Source organism: Neoarius graeffei, chromosome 3, assembly GCF_027579695.1.
Source record: "Neoarius graeffei isolate fNeoGra1 chromosome 3, fNeoGra1.pri, whole genome shotgun sequence".
NCBI lineage: Eukaryota > Metazoa > Chordata > Actinopteri > Siluriformes > Ariidae > Neoarius > Neoarius graeffei.
This window is the reverse complement of record NC_083571.1, coordinates 58,650,924-58,669,380: the sequence shown is the minus strand read 5'-3', so window position 1 is coordinate 58,669,380 and position 18,457 is coordinate 58,650,924. Positions and strand designations below refer to the sequence as shown.

Here is an 18,457-nt window from a genome sequence, read left to right as displayed (position 1 = left end):
TATGATTAAAATCTGTTCCTCCAGTACACATCTGGGCCAGTTCAGTATATATGTGCACTCGTTCACTCCATAGGAGAGACCTTAATATCATCGCAGACCCTATATAGTAAATCCGGGATCAGTCTGTTTCTCGATCCTCAGACAAGCGACAGAACAAATACTGAGGTAGAGAGGCAAGAGTATGTGTGTGTGGTCTATAATGTAGGGCGTAGTACAGGATTTACAGATTTGAGACACAGCCGATATCTCCGTATTGTCTTTAGGAGAAGGACAGGATGAGAAACATATCATGTATCATGCAGTTTGAGGTCAAGAGTGAAGTGTGTGTGTGTGTGTGTGTGTGTGTGTGTGTGTGTGTGTGTGTGGGACACTACATACTTATCCACAGGGCAGCAGAGTACATCTATCCAAATTTGGGCTGGATTAGGGGGAGAGAGAGAGAGAAAGAGAGAGAGAGAGGGAGGGAGGGAGGGACATGGTGTCCTCTCTGGTTTTCTTTTTTGCCAAACTAAAACACTGCAGTGCAGATCCTTGGCCTCTGCTTGCCCTCTTCCTCTTTCCATCTTTTTTCCATCTCTCTCTCTCTCTCTCTCTCTCTCTGGGCCATTGCACCACTTCAAAGTACGTCAGGTTTTATTCTGCGCAGGTATTTTGATTTGTTCGAGGTTCTCTTAGCTGCTTTCAACAGGAATCTCAGGAAACCTTGGAGGTTTATGATAAGGACTAAGAACAATGCCTTAAAAATAAGACGTGCCACACGTCAGTAAGTCTGCTGGCTAATCTCTCTGACTACGTCCACATTAACGCGTTTTAGTTTTAAAACGGCATTTTAATACAAAAACAGTCTCCATCCAGATGAGCGTTTTAGCTCATCTCATTATCTGTAGCCGCTTTATCCTTTACAGGGTCACAGGCAAGCTGGAGCCTATCCCAGCTGACTATGGGTGAGAGGCGGGGTACACCCTGGACAAGTCGCCAGGTCATCGCAGGGCTGACACATAGACACAGACAACCATTCACACTCACATTCACACCTACAGTCAATTTAGAGTCACCAGTTAACCTAACCTGCATGTCTTTGGACTGTGGGGGAAACCGGAGCACCCGGAGGAAACCCACGCGGACACGGGGAGAACATGCAAACTCCGCACAGAAAGGCCCTCGCCGGCCACGGGGATCGAACCCAGGACCTTCTTGCTGTGAGGCGACAGCGCTAACCACTACACCACCACACCACCGTGCCGCCCCGTTTTAGCTCTATATTGGAAATAATCTCTGTCCGGACGAACATGCTAGAAAACGCGTATCATGTGACCATCCACGTACGCTGGCCGTGTGCGTGACGGGATAAACAGGAAGCAGACTGTCAAAAATGGTCATGTGATAGGAGCAGGACAAATCAGGGAAGTATACACTACGACTGATCAGACTCGATGAACTAGGAAGCGAACTTGGGCGTCTGCGTCATTGTTCCAAACATCTCTGTTGTAGGGGCTGAAAAACTCTGCAGTAGTACGAATGCCAAGTGTAAATGCATTAATCTGGATAGCCTCTCTGTCTCTGTCTCTCTCTCTCTCTCTGTGTTCATGATCAGAGAACACTGTTTCTCTCAACAAAACTATAGCTGTGTTCACACTTATACCGGTACGAAAGTGGTATAACTGTATCGATACAAAGTATACCGGTACAGTTTAGTGCATCTGTCCACACTAGCGAGAAATGTTTGCGGTTTTCTTTCACGGTAGTTGAAATGCGCGTGCGCGAAATGTTTCCATGGTTACCGAGTAACTTGCTTCCGAGAATATGAAACAACGTGTGTGTGCTTTTTGTTGTCAATGTACAGTCTGTATTTCTGGTGGTCATTTATTCAGTCGAATTGTATAAAACACGCGAGGCAGTTGAGAAAGAAACAAAGAAAACAAATCTCCCTTTCTCCCCCCTCACTTTCACCCTCTTCCTTTCTCTTCCCCTCCCTTTCTCTCCCTTTTCCCCCCTCCCTCCCTCCCTCCCTCCCTCCCTCCCTCCCTTTCTTTGCTCCATGTAGCTCCACGGTCGTTTTGAGCCATTTTGACGTTTTATTTACAGCTGGAAAGCACGTGCGTATTGTATTGTATGAATAACCAGAAGAAGTAGGAATGGTTCATTGCGCTTGCGCATTATATTTGTATCGATACAGAGCCGCTTCATCTGTCCACACTACAGCGAAGCGCTACAGTACCGATACTGTACCGGTACGAAACCCATACATTTATGGGTTTCGTACTGATACAGTTATACCGCTACAGTACCGGTATAGTTGCTAGTGTGGACAGGTGTTGCGGTACGAAAGTAGTATCGTATCGGTACAAAATAGAGCCCTGCACTCCCGCGGGAGTCCCGTGGGACCCGCCGCAAAGCAGTGCGGCACGGGACAAATTTTGAAAGCTCATTGCGGGCGCGGGCGGGAGGGGGAGTGCACAATGCGGGCGCGGGCGGGAGAGGTGATAAGCTGCAGTCCCGCTGACTAAAAACGTGTTTAAAATAAAATTTATAAATTATTAATTTATGTCTATCGTATATAATTTGTGCTGGATATTTTATTTGGCATTAATAAAAACATTTTAAGATGCCTAAATTTGCGGATGTGGTCTAATCTCGCGTACGTTTCTGAGTCCTTTCCGCTCTTCCGTGTTTGAGATCTCCGATCATGGCAGAAGAGCAGAGCTCCTCTAGTGAAGCTCACAGTGCTTCAGAAGTAAGTGCTGCTTTAAAAAGAGGTACATTTACCGTTAAGTCAAGAGTATTAGTCCTAAGTATTAAAAAGTATTAAAAAAAAAGTATTAAAAAGTATCAACTAGTATTAAAAAGGACTGAAATAGTGTATAATCTGAGGAGCTGGTTGTGGTTGCGCATCACTTCATATGAGAGGAGAATGAAATCGCGGTTGGAATCATAACGCCACAGACTCGGAAGTGGGAGTGGGAGTGCGCAAAGCGAGAGCTGTCAATCATGAGCGCATGAAGTGCTCAATTTGGAATGTGTCAGCAGAATGTCAGAGTCTAAACAATAAACTTACAATAAATGAAGGATCAGTCAGTGGAGAGCTCAGCTAAGATCAGCATGTTTAATTCCCCAAGCCAATGACAAGAACTTTCGTGAGAAATAACGCGAATGTCTGCATCATGCGGGATTTGCGGACGGGAGCGGGACAAAATATGGCAGGCGCGGGCGGGAGCGGGACTGAAAATCATAATTCTTTGCGGGAGCGGGCGGGAGCGGGACTGCACAATGCGGGCACGGGCGGGAGCGGGACTGAAAATTCTGTCCCGCGCAGACCTCTAGTACAAAATCCCTAGTGTGGACAGGGTACAAGTTACTTGTTATAAATAAGGATCTGAAATACTCACAGTAGCCTCGTCTAAAAATTTTACAGTTTCTCAAAATTTATTCGAAAAGATATAGTGCCTATAGCCACCTGGAAGAGATCGATCCACACATTTTTGAATCGATCTCATATTTTTTGAACGTGAATCGATATCAGATCGTGGATCGATCTTTTGAACCCAGCCCTACTTTTAATACTTAAGTATTTTTAAAAGCAAGTACTTCAGTGCTTTAACTTAAGTAAAAAATTGACGGGACAACTTTCACTTGTATCGGAGTAATATTTGACCAGCGGGATCTGTACTTTGACTTAAGTAATGAAGTTGGGTACTTTGTCCACCTCTGGCAAAGCTACAGAAAATCGTTTCGTTGCTGATCAGAACTGAAAATCTGAAAATCTTTTGGACTGTCAGTATTTACTATATTGTTATATGCTGAAAGATAAAGTGCTCATAAGGAGCAGTGTAGCACTGAGCAACAACGATACAAAATACAGCCGCAAGTGGCGATTACTGGGGTCCGAGCATGTTCCCCACCCCACCCCACCCCACCCCACCCCACCCCACCCCGAGTGGCCAGTTCTGGTCAAATTACATCAGGCAATAAACGGTTTTAGCAGGGAATCAATAATAATGACAATAAATAAGAAAAATCTTCACAAAATCAATACAGTTCCTTGAGTGCTTGGACCCCGAAGAACCGGTGCTGGAGTGTGCAAAATAATTGAGTGTAGTTCTGATCAGCAACGAAAAGATTTTCTGTAGCTTTGCCAGAGGTGGACAAAGTACCCAACTTCATTACTTAAGTCAAAGTACAGATCCCGCTGGTCAAATATTACTCCGATACAAGTGAAAGTTGTCCCGTCAATTTTTTACTTAAGTTAAAGCACTGAAGTACTTGCTTTTAAAAATACTTAAGTATTAAAAGTAGGGCTGGGTTCAAAAGATCGATCCACGATCCGATATCGATTCATGTTCAAAAAATACGAGATCGATTCAAAAATGTGTGGCTCGATCTCTTCCAGGTGGCTATAGGCACTATTTTCTCGACCGCGCAAGGACCGCTATAAAAAGCGGGTGCCGGCAAACGAAACCGAAACTTAAGAACGCGAGATGGCTGAAGCTGCACAGCTAAAATCACCGCCTGGCCTGAAAGCTGATGTATGGCATTACTTTGGATTCAAACGTTACGAGGACAGAGACGAACTCGACAGAACAAAAGCGGTGTGCAAACTGTGCCACATAGAGGTAAAATATAGTGGCAATACAACCGATCTCCGCAACCACTTATCCAGGCACCACGCCGACACGGTTTCAGCTAAACCTACGGCGAATCAAACTGCACTGGAGAAGGCATTTGGTGTTAAATTTCCTTCAAATTCTCAGCGTGCCTTGAGCATAACCGAGGGTGTCGGAATATTTATCAGTAAAGACCTACGTCCCTACAGTGCAGCGGTCTCAAAAGTAGCCGGTCACCGGCGGCAAATCGCCGGCTATGGCTTGTTATGCCGCCGGCTATTGTCAGTCGAGTCACAAAATTTAATATTAAATATTTCTGACAAAAAAAGCAAAAAAAGTTGTGAACGTAAATTACATCCACTATGTCATGTATGTCCGTTGCCGCGTCAACTGTGTTTACATCCTTGACACGAGTGCAGCCATTACTGCCGCCTGTGTTGCCAGATTGTGCATTTTCCCACCCAATTTGGGCGGTTTTAAGTGCATTTTGGCGGGTTTTGAACATATTTTGGGCTATAAAACGTCAGCAGTATCTGGCAACATATTTTTTTACTTAATACAAGAAATTAATGGATGCCAATGTTTTTGCCAAAATGGTATTTTATTTTCCATTGTTTAGGCAGCTTCAGCATCATACTGTGAGATTCTGTTCCAATTGTTTTTTTTCTTCTATGAAGCCTGAGCCATTTATTTTATTAGTTTATAATTATTGTTTAATTTAGTCTTCAGGAGAGACTGCCTGCACACAGCACTAGTATTAATAGGTTTTTTTCTTACATGAAAGCTGAGGCATTTATATTATATTTTAAGGTAACTTCATGTTGTGCTGTGAGGTTCTCTGCACTTTAACTTTTGAACCAACAGGTGCATTTGGATAAGTAAAGCCTATTTTTCTGCATTTTTGTAGTCCTGGTAATCTTTTATATTGGTAAAGTTGTTTATAGGACCATTTCTCAGTGTCTGTTTTTTTAATCAATAGTTTTTCAGTAATAACTTAATATTTAACATATCACTCAATTTTAAACAACCCCCGCACCTCCCCCATAGTCTCCAAAATTTCTGTGGGAAACACTGGCATGCGTAACAATGCTAATCAAGCTTAAGCTAGACGACCCGCCTCAAATACCCGTCCCAGGTAAATGTTATCCCAATTTTAGATGGCCTGTTCCAAACCATCCCGCCCCATGAAAAATTCGTACTTGCATCTCTATCTATCTATCTATCTATCTATCTATCTATCTATCTATCTATCTATCTATCTATCTATCCCTGCATGCTTTGCGTGCATTATGTCTGCCGCTGGCAGACATTTTACCATTTTGCACCCTGCTGTAAATTATTTGTACCCTGCTATTCTCCCAAACTTTGAAGCCCCTGTCAGTGTCGTAGAAAATGCTGGATTCAAACTACTGGTGAAGAGACTGGAACCACGCTATGTCCTGCCCAGTCGCAAACATTTGAGCGAAACTGTTATCCCAAAAATGTATGCGAAAACAAAAGACACACTTGCACATTCGCTGAAGTCTGCCGAGAGGGTGGCGTTGACCTGCGACTGCTGGACCCAGCAATATCTAAGTAGATCGATATCGGATCGAATCGCAGACCGAATCGGATCGTGACCTTATGAATCGGAATCGACCCAGGAAATCTGGATTGATTCCCAGCCCTAATTAAAAGTACATTTTCTGTCAACGCATTGTTGTATTATTGCCACAACACTTACAAAACCTAACGCCGTTACCAAAGACAGAAATATGAATTCACAAAATGAACGCATGCTGTGCCATCATGGTGGTTTAACGTTAATAGGGCAGTCAGACTAGAGGCGGAATGAGCCGGAATGTCGTCGGAATGAAAATTCTTCGTATATTCTGGGATATTTGAAGTGCATTCTAAAAATTCTGACTGCATTCTGAGTGCATTCCAAACATTCGGGCCCGTTCTTGTGGCCGGCCCGAATGTTTTGCTTATGCTTAAAACATTCGAGGTGCATTCGAAGAGGAGAAATATCGAACGGTATTCGAAGTGTATTCTAACTGCATTCTGACTGCATTCTAAATATTCTTACGGCATTCCAAAAGCATTCGAAACATTCTGATCGCGTTCGAGGGAAAAATCGAAATGGCAAGCCACTTCACTGCCAGAATGTCCTGAATGTGCCTCGAATGAGCCGGAATGCCGTCGGAATGAAAATTCTTCGTATATTCCGGGATATTCGAAGTACATTCTAAGTATTCGAGCTGCATCCTCTTTGAATTCTTAGACGTTCGAAACATATTCGGCGGCTATTCCGGGAGCGTTCTGATAGCCTGGGAAATCCCATGCTGCTTTGCACAATCGTTCCGATCTGAAAAGACAGCATGGAAACTATGGTCTAAAGGCTCGCCTGAGTTAGGGAGCCAATCAGAGAGTGGGGAGGGGTGGAAAGACGGTGACACGTACTACTCGACAAACGGAAGCTTGTAGTTTATTTGGGACTGTTTACGGATCACATTTAACATGGCGGCGAGCGATACGGACCAAACTTTCGATCAAGCTTTAGACACTGTTCTGAATAGTTTAGAGCGAAAGTTTGTTTTAAAAAAAGAACAGCGTTTGGCGTTACAGTCTTTCTTCGCCTCTTCGTCGCTCTAACTACGTCACCGGGTACAACTGCCATGATTGGCCATGGGCTACGTATACGCCAAATGATAGACATTCGCAACGTCCAATAAACGGCCGTTGACAATCGTAAACCACACCTCCCCTACGAGAAATTCAATAGGCGGATTCCAGACCATATTTCACTTGTGCTAGCGTTCTTACTGCATCTGAGGTGAATTCATACAGCATTCGAGGCACCTTCCGACCAGACTTCGGGTGGTATTCGGGTAGCAATCGAACTGCACTTGTACGGCATTCGAAGTGCATTCTTAATATTCTTACTGCATTCTAGGTATTCCTACTGTGTTCCAACTACATTTGAACTGCATTCGAAAGCTAATACACCCGGAATGTGCAAGAATCATTCGAGGCGGGTTCGAAGCGCATTCTAAGTATTCGAACGGCATTCTTACAAAGCTGTAAGAATGTTGGAAAGTTTGAAATTCCTGCCCGAATGTGGCACGAATTTTGAAACATTTTTCATTCTGGTTAGTTCTGTTTGATTCCTGCTAATTCCGAATAAGTGTGACGGAGGCCTTAGCTAGCTAGTCAGTGAAACTCCACCTGACATGCTAGCAAACTCTTTTCAAACTGGAAATCATATTGGGTAGCTAACACTACTAGAAAAGAAAGATTTCTACATTCTGTTTATTTGGCAAGATTACGCTGAAACATATTTCTGTAAGGACTTCAAATAAGTTAACATTAGTCATGTTAGCATAACTCCGTTTTTACATGCTAACTAACAGTGTCCAAGTTAACTAGCTATGTGTAAATGTTAGCCGTGGACAAGGCTACGGCAACTTGGCGGGCAAATCCATAGAAAGTCATGTGACTAACCAGACTGCATCGCTATTGCAACATTATCACTAGCTCTAAAAGCACAAACAGCTTCACTGCAAGCTTCCTCTTGGAATAAAACATTTACATGCCTCAATATGCCTCCGCAGGTCGGACGGCGAGTTTTTGTAGGCCGTGATGTGGTTCGTTTTCGGCAAACAAAGCAAACATTTAAAATGAAATGAATCTTTAATCCTTTCAGAAAACTGAAACATGGGTTCATGGGCCATGAGTGCGTGCGTTCTCCAGAAGAACCGCCTCCTTCCATTCTGCCATCAACTGATCGTGTTCAAATAACGCTGCGGAGAAATCATTGAACTTGATTTTATCCAGTCTATGGACGTGAAATGACCCTAGTGGTTACTGATCGGCTCTCAGTGTCACCTATGAAAAAAAAACTTTTTCTTTTAGAAAAGAAAAGAAAAAACACCCACTTTCAAAGCTGCTTCATAGTAACGAGGACCTTGATAGAAATGCAGTGGAGTGAAAAGTACGATATTTGCCTTTCAAATGTAGTGAAGTTAAAGTCATAAGTTTCCAAAAAAAATAATACTTAAGTAAAGTACAGATACTCAAAAAGTGTACTTAAGTACAGTACTCAAGTCAACGTACTTCGTTACTGTCCACCTCTGAGCTTCGACAGCTGTTGTGTCGGATAAAGTAGGAGTGGCAGGAGAGGTAACAGGAGAGAGAAACCAAGGTGACAAAGGCCAAGTTTACATTAGACCGTATCGTCTCGTTTTCTTCGCGGATGCACTGTCCGTTTACATTAAACCGCCTGGAAACGCCGGGAAACGGGAATCCGCCAGGGTCCACGTATTCAATCTAGATCATGTCTGGTCCGGTGCTGTGTAAACATTGAGAATACGCGGATACGCTGTGCTGAGCTCTAGCTGGCGTCTCATTGGACAACGTCACTGTGACATCCACCTTCCTGATTCGCTGGCGTTGGTCATGTGACGCGACTGCTGAAAAACGGCGCAGACTTCCGCCTTGTATCACCTTTCATTAAAGAGTATAAAAGTATGAAAATACTGCAAATACTGATGCAAATACTGCCCATTGTGTAGTTATGATTGTCTTTAGGCTTGCCATCCTTCCACTTGCAAGTGGTAAGTGATATGCGCTGGGATCACACACACAGCGGCTCAGTCCCGAATCACAGCTTGTGAACTTCACTCGCGCACTCTGTGAGCTGCGCAGGGCCGGAGTGCGCACCCTCCAGAGGGCACTCGCTGTTCAGGGCGGAGTGATTTGGAGCGCAGGATGCCTGCGGAGCCGAGCGTATCCGTGTATTGGTGTTGCTGTGTGCACGCAAATCATGTATTGGTGTTGCTGTGTGCACACTAATCGTTTTAAAAACGTTAATGTGATGATCCGCTGATACGGTCTAATGTAAACATGGGCAAAGTCTCCACGTGACCCGACTGAGATAATTACTGACTGTGTACTGTAAACATGAGTAAAGAAAGAAAGCACAACTTTATTCATCACACACTTGTGAAATTTCCTCTCTGCATTTAACCCATCTGAAGCAGTGAACACACACACACGTGAGCAATGAGCACACACACATACCCAGAGCAGTAGGCAGCCATGCTAACAGCACCCGGGGAGCAGTTGGGAGTTAGGTGCCGCGCTCAAGGGCACCTCAGCCCAAGGCCGTCCCATATTAACCTAACCACGTGTCTTTGGACTGTGGGGGAAACCGGAGCACCCGGAGGAAACCCACGCGGACACGGGGAGAACATGCAAACTCCACACAGAAAGGCCCTCGCCGGCCGCTGGGCTCGAACCCAGAACCTTCTTGCTGTGAGGCAACGGTGCTAACCACTACACCACCGTGCCGCCCAAATGTACAGCCCTGCCAGAACAAAGCCTGCAAAAATACATTAAGCTCGTTAGCATTTCTCTCCACAGAAATCTTTAGCAAAAGGTGAAAGATCTATGCATTAATGAAGAAAAACCTGAGCTGCCTGAGTAACCTGAGTAATGCAGCACTACTGTCATCATGTGTGGAATCAGGTACAGATGGGCTGCGTGGCGTGTTTTTCCGGCACTGCAGGTGAGATCATGTACTCGTCATTCACAAAAGGGGAAAAAAATACCAAGCCCTGTCTCGCAGAGCCAACGAAACCAACAAGAGGACAGTCTGAGCACTTGAGCACGATGCCTGTAACTCAGGCACTGAAACCTCTCAGCGTTAAGCTAAATGAGTGCACCGACATTCCACAGGAAACACATTCACGGCAGATTTTAAGTTATATGTGTGTGGGGGAGGAAGAGTAAGAAAGAGAGAGAGAGAAGGAAGAAACAGGGGCATATATGTATACAAATGACTCCTTCCAAAAACTGACTGCCATATATGGACATGCTGAGAGAGGGAGAGGAAGAAAGACGAAACACACACACACACACATAGTTAATGTGTTTAGACATGTAAGTGACCAGCGTTCCCCCGAATTTTGAAAAATATTCTCCACTTTTTTCCTTGAAAAATTAATTCACTATTTCTTCGTGCGTATTTTTTCTTAGTGACAGGCTTACCAAAGTGGACTTAATGCAGGTTTATACCAACCAAACTGGCACAATTCAAATCAGAGACAGGCCGTTCCATTACAGATAAAATTTGGGCTCCACTTCAGCCTCGAATAAGAAACACTTGCCCTGTGTCTGAAATCGCTCCCTGCTCACTATATAGGGCACTAGCTATATATTTTGTTGTGCTGTCCGAAACCTTAGTGAGGATTATTTACACCCTCTATAGTGCACTCAAAGTATCCCACAATCCATCATGAAAAGCAGTGTACAACTGATGATCACGAACCAAAGCAATATATCCCATCATGCATTGCGGTCGCGCTGAAAGAAATCAAATTAAAAGTCTCAAATTTGATTTAATAAAAGGAGAAAGTATTCAGCCTTGATTTAAAAGAACTGAAAGATGCAGGTCCTTTGTATTGATTAATGTGGGAAATACGCTCCGTATAATATGGATTTATCACAAAAATACATTTACCAGCTGGGAGGTCCGTATGGTGAAATACCGTGACCAAGGTCTTGAAAGTACTGAGCGAGGCCCTCTGAGCCGAGGTCAGTATTCAAGGCCGAGGTCATGGTATTTCACCATACGGACCGACCTTAAGCTGGTAAATCTCATCTCATCTCATTATCTCTAGCCGCTTTATCCTTCTACAGGGTCGCAGGCAAGCTGGAGCCTATCCCAGCTGACTACGGGCGAAAGGCGGGGTACACCCTGGACAAGTCGCCAGGTCATCACAGGGCTGACACACAGACACAGACAACCATTCACACTCACATTCACACCTACGGTCAATTTAGAGTCACCAGTTAACCTAACCTGCATGTCTTTGGACTGTGGGGGAAACCGGAGCACCCGGAGGAAACCCACGCGGACATGGGGAGAACATGCAAACTCCACACAGAAAGGCCCTCGCCGGCCCCGGGGCTCGAACCCGGACCTTCTTGCTGTGAGGCGACAGCGCTAACCACTACACCACCGTGCCGCCCTAAGCTGGTAAATAATATATTTATTTTTTTCTTTACCAAATTCTAACAGAAAACGAGAGCACCCGAAAGGGAAAACCGAGCCGAGCCGCCATTTTGAATCCTCATTCACGGCTGTAATGCAAATGGCTTCCTCCTCGGTATACAAGTGCACTTCCATGGCAGGAAAAAAAACTACATTTTGCCGCCTATGTAGTCCCCTATTTATACAAACAGGAGTCATTCAGGATTCAGCCATGTTTTTGCTCGACCAAAATTATACAGTATTATGACCTTTATATTGCATAAATAGTCATTTGGTGAAACTTTGAAGAAGAGATCGTACTGGTTTAAAGTTTTTATCAAATGTAATATTATGTATTAGGATAACATGGTCCAAAATGGGCCTCATTAACTCATGAGATCAAACTGTTAGCAACAGTTAGAGGTTTGTAGCTTTCTCCTGAAATGTTTTCTTTTATTTTGTCTTCCTCAGGGTAGTAAAACTCACTTTCACTGTGAACACTGTCGTTATCGCTATCCATGCTGTAAAATTAATGCTATTCTCCTGAGAAATGCTGGCAAACATTTATAAGATTTTTGATAATCTTATAAATAAATCTCATTAAAAAAGATAAATGTTGACAAAAAATGCTACTATGTTTGCTGTTGCTGTGAACAAGCGAGTCGCCAGAGGTCCGTAACCAGGGTCTGGATCGTAGAATTCCGGACCGCTCGCAAGCCAATCAGAGCGCATGATTTGATGGAAACCGGACTGCGAAAAAAATAAATGCATGTATTTATTACTTTGAAAACCCACCAGCCGACTGATCTGGCACGTTTTAATTGTGCGACAGTAATGATGTAAATACCAGCGCAATGGACTAGTGTCCGAAAGCGTTTTTTCATTTTACCAATGAGCTCGCTATATAGTCCTCTATATAGTAATTCCCTAGATAGGGAGTAGGGAGTAGTGAACGAGTGAGTGATTTCAGACATAGGGTTGATTTCGGGCCCCCTGTGCACCATCAGGCTAAAATAAACCTCTTTAGTTTGAACTTACTGAAGGTTATTTTAGCAGGGAATTATTCAAAAGAAGTAGTCAGACTCCCTTTACCGTTTACGTCAACACAAAACTTGATTTACAACTGAACAGAGTCGAGAAGATCAAACAACAGTCAAGGAATCTGAATTTCCCGTCAACTTACGAACCGAACACAGAATGACATCATGTTTTTCATAATGCATCAGCCCAGAGGAACGCGACACGCCACGCCACCCCAAACTTGGCTCCCTTCAGTTGCTTGCCAACTGACGGCACTTTGTTTCACTTTGGCATTTTTTACGGACCCCTGCATTACTGACCCTGTCCGATGTGCTCGGGGACAGTCGGGGCTCTGAGTGCGTCTCCCCTGTGGCTGTTTCAGCCCTTAAATCATCTTCAGTGCTGGAAGAAGCCCGCCCCAAAAACTTCTTCAGTTTAGACTGCGCCATTGTTTGGTTCATGCAGACATAATTACACCACCGCACCAGGCCGATTAACACACACACTGCGATTGGTTAAAATCTTGGCACCCGTTTGGTCATTATGTGTAGTCGATTTTTATTGGTCACGAGCACGTGCTCATTGTTTACACTCTGGCTTCCCACAGTCTCTTCACTGCGGCTGGATTTCGGCAAACGGAGGGGTTTGTGGAGGGATTTCTAGAAAAGATGACTTATCGTAACAATGACAAAGACATTCGTCACTGAGACGACTGCTAGTAATTTTCTCTTCGTCAGTGATGGATTATGTTCGTCAGTGATGAACGCCAGCGGGAACCCTGATTGTAAGTCATCAGTGTCAAACTGCTGAAGTAAAAGAGGAATAAAACACTTTCATTCATGTGTTATTGGAAAATAAGTAACCTCAGGGTGGAAACAGTAACTCTGCTTCATGCCAGGCCACATCACCCCAATCCATCGTTGATTATTTTCCCATAATAGCAATCCCAGTTATGTTTTCTTCTTTAATTTTAACACTGTAAGAGTTCATCTTTACTCACAGAGTGCTAGTTTAGCATTGTGGACATGTAAACTAAAACCGGTTTCCATTCAGTCATCTTATACCATTAAGTGTGTGTGTGTGTGTGTGTGTGTGTGTGTGTGTGTGTGTGTGTGTGTGTGTGCGTGCTTCTCTAAAACCTTTACTGATGACCTCGTAAATATTTATATTCAATAAGTACAAGTATGCTTACACACATAAGCACACATGCAGAAACACACACACACACACACACACACACACACTCAGTGGAAAACTGTGACCCGTCGACTAGCTTGTGGTGTCTGAAAATGGAAGCAAATGCAGAAGGCCTTTTCAGTGTTTATGGAGGACACACTGAATACATCTCATTGTACGTGTGTGTGTGTGTGTGTGTGTGTGTGTGTGTGTGTGTGTGTGTGTGTGTGTGTGTGTGTGTGTGTTTAATAGGAGTTTCTCAGGCAAAAGGCATTACATTACATTAGGGTGCCAGGTCTGGTGCCAGGAAAGGAAAACAGCAAGCAAAACACACACACACACACACACACACACACACCTTTAGTAAGAATTTAAACAGACTAAACTACTAAACATGTTCATACACACTGAAGGCTTCAACTGATTCATATTCACAATTCAGAGTCGAATCAACTGAATCAATGCTGCACTGATACAGTGGTGCTTGAAAGTTTGTGAACCCTTTAGAATTTTCTATATTTCTGCATAAATATGACCTAAAACATCATCAGATTTTCACACAAGTCCTAAAAGTAGATAAAGAGAACCCAGTTAAACAAATGAGACAAAAATATTATACTTGGTCATTTATTTATTGAGGAAAATGATCCAATATTACATATCTGAGAGTGGCAAAAGTATGTGAACCTTTGCTTTCAGTATCTGGTGTGACCCCCTTGTGCAGGAATAACTGCAACTAAACGTTTGCGGTAACTGTTGATCAGTCCTGCACACCGGCTTGGAGGAATTTTAGCCCATTCCTCCATACAGAACAGCTTCAACTCTGGGATGTTGGTGGGTTTCCTCACATGAACTGCTCGCTTCAGGTCCTTCCACAACATTTCCATTGGATTAAGGTCAGGACTTTGACTTGGCCATTCCAAAACATTAACTTTATTCTTCTTTAACCATTCTTTGGTAGAACAACTTGTGTGATTAGGGTCGTTGTCTTGCTGCATGACCCACCTTCTCTTGAAATTCAGTTCATGGACAGATGTCCTGACATTTTCCTTTAGAATTTGCTGGTATAATTCAGAATTCATTGTTCCATCAATGATGGCAAGCCGTCCTGGCCCAGATGCAGCAAAACAGGCCCAAACCATGATACTACCACCACCATGTTTCACTGATAGGATAAGGTTCTTATGCTGGAATGCAGTGTTTTCCTTTCTCCAAACATAACGCTTCTAATTTAAACCAAAAAGTTCTATTTTGGTTTCATCCGTCCACAAAACATTTTTCCAATAGCCTTCTGGCTTGTCCACATGATCTTTAGCAAACTGCAGACGAGCAGCAATGTTCTTTTTGGAGAGCAGTGGCTTTCTCCTTGAAACCCTGCCATGCACACCATTGTTGTTCAGTGTTCTCCTGATGGTGGACTCATGAACATTAACATTAGCCAATGTGAGAGAGGCCTTCAGTTGCTTAGAAGTTACCCCGGGGTCCTTTGTGACCTCGCCGACTATTACACGCCTTGCTCTTGGAGTGATCTTTGTTGGTCGACCACTCCTGGGGAGGGTAACAATGGTATTGAATTTTGTACACAATCTGTCTGACTGTGGATTGGTGGAGTCCAAACTCTTTAGAGATGGTTTTGTAACCTTTTCCAGCCTGATGAGCATCAACAACGCTTTTTCTGAGGTCCTCAGAAATCTCCTTTGTTCGTGCCATGATACACTTCCACAAACATGTGTTGTGAAGATCAGACTTTGATAGATCCCTGTTCTTTAAATAAAACAGGGTGCCCACTCACACCTGATTGTCATCCCACTGATTGAAAACACCTGACTCGAATTTCACCTTCAAATTAATTGTTAATCCTAGAAGTTCACATACTTTTGCCACTCACAGATATGCAATGTTGGATCATTTTCCTCAATAAATAAATGACCAAGTATAATATTTTTGTCTCATTTGTTTAACTGGGTTCTCTTTATCTACTTTTAGGACTTGTGTGAAAATCTGATGATGTTATATATATATATAAAATATACATGTGATTTACCAGCTGGGAGGTCCGTATCGTGAAATACCGTGACTGAGGTCTTGAAAGTACTGAGCGAGGCCCTCTGGGCCAAGGTCAGTATTCAGGGCCGAGGTCACGGTATTTCACCATACGGACCGACTTTAAGCGAGAGCGCCCGAAAGGGAAAACCAAGCCGAGCCGCCATTTTGAATCCTCATTCATGGCTGTAATGCAAATTGCTTCCTCCTCAGTATACAAGTGCACTTCCATGGCAGGAAAACAACTACATTTTGCCGCCTATGTAGTCCCCTATTTATACAAATAGGAGTCATTCAGGATTCAGCCATGTTTTTGCTTGGCGTTAGCAACAGTTACAGGTTTGTAGCTTTCTCCTGAAATGTTTTCTTTTATTTCTTCTTCCTCGGGGTAGTAAAACTCGCTTTCGCTGTGAAGACTGTCGTTATTGCTATCCCTGCTGTAAAATTAATGCTATTCTCCTGAGAAATGCTGGCAAAAATTTATAAGGTTTTTGATCATCTTATAAATAAATCTTCTTAAAAAAAAGATAAATGTTGACAAAAAAATGCTACTACGTTTGTTGTTGTGAACGAGCGAGTCGCCAGAGGTCCGTAACCGGGGTCCGTAACTGGGGTCTGTATCGTAGGATACGGACCCGCTCGCCAGCCAATCAGAGCGCAGGATTTGATGGAAACCGGACCGCGAAAAAAATAAATATATATATTTTAATATGGTCACCACCAGTTTTGTTATTTTCAGTATGCGGCATTTGTACCTCGTGTATCTGCTCCTGAGGTTAAAGTGTGTCCTGTTCAGGAGGCAGGACAAGGACAGGACTCTTTATTTTTTATTCTCAAACCAGACAATCCCTGACAATGAATTATGTTCAGTTCAGGATGTCTTCATGGTTAGTTCTGTGTGCCATGTTTTCCAAAAATTATACACGTTTTATAATGAAGGACTTCTCAAATTTTGAGATTAAAATCACACCTTATGTGCAAACTTCCACTTTCTACATGGAAGTGGACTTTATATGAAATAATCCACAATGTCTCACGTTTTTATCGAGCTGTGTCGTAATTACAGTACCGACTTCAGATGGCCTCATCACCCATGATTCGCATGTGTGTGTTCGTCGCCTGGATAAAAACGAGGCTTTTGATTGGCTCGCTGTAGTTAGGAGATCATGAGTTCGAATCCTGAATCCTGCGGCTGGGAGTCAAGATAAGTTGACATGTTGGGTTTCTGTCAGGGTGGGAGGAGCATATTCTGCAATCGGTAGAAACACTAGCCAATCGTGGACGTCTGTGAGCTCAGGTATGTGGAAGAAGGCAGATAGCGTGTGTCATATTGCCCCTCCACTGGAGTCACTGATTTACACTGGATGTGTTTCTGATGCAGTGTTTGCTGGAAAGATAACGTCTGTAAAGAAATCCCGTCTACCTCGAAAGCCTCTTCTAGATGTGGCAAAATTACTAAAAAAAAAAAAAACCAGTCAATCCTCCAACAAGATGGATTAAGGGTTCATTCAGTGCGCTTAAGTTTCCTAACTGTTTTCATTATGACTCATTTTGGTAAACAATTAAGAAGCTCATTATCCTAAACACCCACACACAAATACTGCGTAATTTACAATTTGTGTTTTATGATCATATGGCTTTACAGCCATAGCTAATTGGCAGGATGCAGCGTGGGCGCAGTTACTCTCTCTCTCTCTCTCAGGATGGAGAGAGGACAGAGTTGCCGTTGTTTTATAATATGGTGAAGGCTAATGAGCTACAATTTGAACACTCCAGCAACACACACACAGCTCCATTAAACGTAATGAAATACAGAGGCGAGGACGGTGAAAAGAAGAAACAACTTAAGGTGTGCTCCAAAAAAAAAAAAATCTAGCTCTTTCACAACAAGGTTTTAAAAAGAGCTTGTTTATTCTGCGCATCCGTCCATCATCTACAGTGGTGCTTGAAAGTTTGTGAACCCTTTAGAATTTTCTATATTTCTGCATAAATATGACCTAAAACATCATCAGATTTTCACACAAGTCCTAAAAGTAGATAAAGAGAACCCAGTTAAACAAATGAGACAAAAATATTATACTTGGTCATTTATTTATTGAGGAAAATGATCCAATATTACATATCTGAGAGTGGCAAAAGTATGTGAAGCTTTGCTTTCAGTATCTGGTGTGACCCCCTTGTGCAGCAATAACTGCAACTAAACGTTTCCGGTAACTGTTGATCAGTCCTGCACACCAGCTTGGAGGAATTTTAGCCCGTTCCTCTGTACAGAACAGCTTCAACTCTGGGATGTTGGTGGGTTTTCTCACATGAACTGCTCGCTTCAGGTCCTTCCACAACATTTCCATTGGATTAAGGTCAGGACTTTGACTTGGCCATTCCAAAACATTAACTTTATTCTTCTATAAACATTCTTTGGTAGAACGACTTGTGTGCTTCGGGTTGTTGTGTTGCTGCATGACCCGCCTTCTCTTGAGATTCAGTTCATGGACAGATGTCCTGACATTTTCCTTTAGAATTCACTGGTATAATTCAGAATTCATTGTTCCGTCAATGATGGCAAGCCGTCCTGGCCCAGATGCAGCAAAACAGGCCCAAACCA

At 43.2% G+C, this 18,457-nt stretch overlaps 1 protein-coding gene and 1 non-coding gene across 2 annotated transcripts in view; both read right to left on the bottom strand.

Annotated features, from left to right (window-relative positions):
- Window positions 1-18,457, bottom strand: part of LOC132883422 (serine/threonine-protein phosphatase PP1-beta catalytic subunit) — a 90,659-nt gene that overhangs the window by 29,159 nt on the left and 43,043 nt on the right. The window lies entirely within an intron of this gene.
- Window positions 9,945-10,059, bottom strand: LOC132883911 (U5 spliceosomal RNA). Its single transcript, XR_009654412.1, has one exon. It is a non-coding gene; the product is annotated as a U5 spliceosomal RNA (small nuclear RNA).